Source organism: Osmerus mordax, chromosome 5 (assembly GCF_038355195.1).
Source record: "Osmerus mordax isolate fOsmMor3 chromosome 5, fOsmMor3.pri, whole genome shotgun sequence".
Classification (NCBI taxonomy): Eukaryota; Metazoa; Chordata; class Actinopteri; order Osmeriformes; family Osmeridae; genus Osmerus; species Osmerus mordax.
This window is the reverse complement of record NC_090054.1, coordinates 3,459,393-3,462,143: the sequence shown is the minus strand read 5'-3', so window position 1 is coordinate 3,462,143 and position 2,751 is coordinate 3,459,393.

Below are 2,751 nucleotides of genomic sequence, written 5' to 3'. Positions count from 1 at the left end.
GACGCAAAGCAGACTTTTCCCTCCACAGACGCACGTCGGTAAATTAGGGAATGACCTTGCGCTCCCGGGGGCGGTTCAGCAAAAAAAGGAGGCGTGTTCCGGCGCAAACGTTCCCTGGTGCTATTTTGCAGTTTCAGAAAAACTATTCCACCACAGACCAGGGAAAACTTACTCTAAAGTCAATGACGCGTTATTCAGATGCTATTTTAAGGGCGAACTGCTGGCGAGGCCAGGGTCTTGTTCCTGCGAAGCTAAGTTACATTGTTTTGATTTATTGTATGGCTGTGTTACTTTTCTTTTATGTCAATGATTAAAAAGATTTTCATGAGAAAGCTCTATGTATGTGAACTTGATTTGTAACAATTGTCGCAATTTCCTCCCACGCCTGTTTAACCGAAGCTAATTTGGGTGGGTTTCTTCTCCCATCTCCATCAGAATCAGCATTCGGTTTATTCGCCATGTATGTTACACCAACACAGAATTTACTGTGGCAGGAAGGTGCAAACAATAAACATATGCAGGTCTTAAATTAAGTTAAAAAGTACAATGGTTAAACTACTTCTAAAAACTATTAAATTAACTTTTTAATTTAATAGTAATTTAATTAACTATTAAAAAATATAACAATTAAAAAAAATATATATATATAAAAAAAAGACTAAGAATTTGAATGAGCAGCATGAGCGGGCAATTTAGTGCAATGACAAAACTGCTCTGCCTTTCCCATACAATGTCACTTCTCTATCTGTTACGGCCCTGACGAGAACGTCGGTCTCCTCGGCTGTGAACCGCTCCTGGCTTGCGCCTGGCAAATCCACCTTTATAATAGCAATCCGCCATGGAACAAGCGCTGCTCTTACGTAAAGGGAATGTGAGATGACGCTCTGATTGGTTTATTGCACGTTATGCCCAAACCACACCCATTAGTAATGTAGCTACTTCAGACCAACCCATTTTAGACTTGCGCCAGGCGTAAAGTCATTTATCCCGCTGGCAAAATAGCAACCGCGCCGGAGTCCCGCCCACAAAGTTACTTGCGCTTTGCGTTTTGATACTTGCGTTTCAGATCGTTAAAATAGGGCCCACTGTGTGTAAGTGCCAGAGTTAGTGTGTGTATGGATGTGCCAGAATGTGTGTGTGTGTGAGGGTGCTAATGTGTGAATAGAATGTGAGTGTGTGTGTTTGTATGTGTGCGTGGGATGCTGATAACGTGTGTATAATGTGAGTGTGTGTGTTTGTATGTGTGCATGTGATGCTGATAATGTGTGTATATAATGTACGTCAGTGTGTGTATGGGATGGTGCTAATGTGTGTATATAGTGTGTTTGCTAATGAGTGTTTATATAAAGTGTGTGTGTGTGTGCTAATGTGTATGTACATAACATGCACATGTGTGTGTATGTGATGGTGCTCATGTGTGTGTATATAAAGAGTGTGTGTGCTAATGTGTGTGCAAATAAAGTGTGCGTTTGTGCTAGTGTGTGTTTATAAAGTATGTGAGGAGAGAGGAGAGGAGAGGAGAGGAGAAGAGAGGAGAGGAGGGAAGAGGAGGGAAGAGGAGGGGAGAGGAGAGGAGAGGAGAGGAGAGGAGAAGAGAGGAGAGGAGAGGAGGGGAGAGGAGAGGAGAAGAGAGTAAAAGAGAGGAGAAGAGAGGAGAGGAGGGGAGGGGAGGGGAGGGGAGGGGAGGGGAGGGGAGAGGAGAGGAGGGGAGAGGAGAGGAGAAGAGAGGAGAGGAGAGGAGGGAAGAGGAGGGAAGAGGAGGGAAAAGGAGGGGAGAGGAGAGGAGAAGAGAGGAGAAGAGAGGAGAGGAGAGGAGAAGAGAAGAGAAGAGAAGAGAGGAGAGGAGGGGAGGGGAGGAGAGGGGAGAGGAGAGGAGAGGAGAGGAGAGGAGAAGAGAGGAGAAGAGAGGAGAAGAGAGGAGGGAAGAATGTCTTACACATTCAGGACTTCATGGCTGCATGGCTTCTCCTCTCTCCTACTCTACCGCACCCTGACCCCCCTCCCTCCCTCCCTCCCTCCCTCCCTCCCTCCCTCCCTCCCTCCCTCCCTCCCTCCCTCCCTCCCTCCCTCCCTCCCTCCCTCCCTCCCTCCCTCCCTCCCTCCCTCCCTCCCTCCCTCCCTGCCTCCCCGCCTGCCTGTCTGCCTGGCTGCCTGGCTGCCTGCCTGTAATGCTTCACATGTGCCTACACACACACACACACACTTCTTGTGTGTGAGCCAGATGTTTTAGTGAGTGCGTTGCTTGACTTGCCAGGGCACCAGGTTATGTTTGAGCATCAGTCACACTATAAACCCACACACACCTGCTGCGACCCGTTTACCAGAAGTGATACTCACACAAGAGCTTATACTGAGAACATCATGCACACACACGCACGCACACACACCATGCACACACACACACGCACGCACGCACATGATGAATGCACATTTACACACACACCATGTACAAACACACAAGCAAGTGCATGAGAGCACATGCTGACACACATGTGTGTAGGTGTGTATCGGTGTGTGTGTGTGTTGGTGTGTGTGTGTGTGGCAGCAGGACAGCAGTGTGTATACTCACACATGGACCAGGGGGACCAGGAAGTCCAGGGTCACCCTGAGAGAGAACAGACACACAGTCACAAGCTCTTCATCCACACTGGGAAGGGTGAACACAACTTACCAACACAACACCTAACATCGTAACGTAACACCCAACATCGTAACACAACACCCAACATTGTAACACAACACCTAACATCG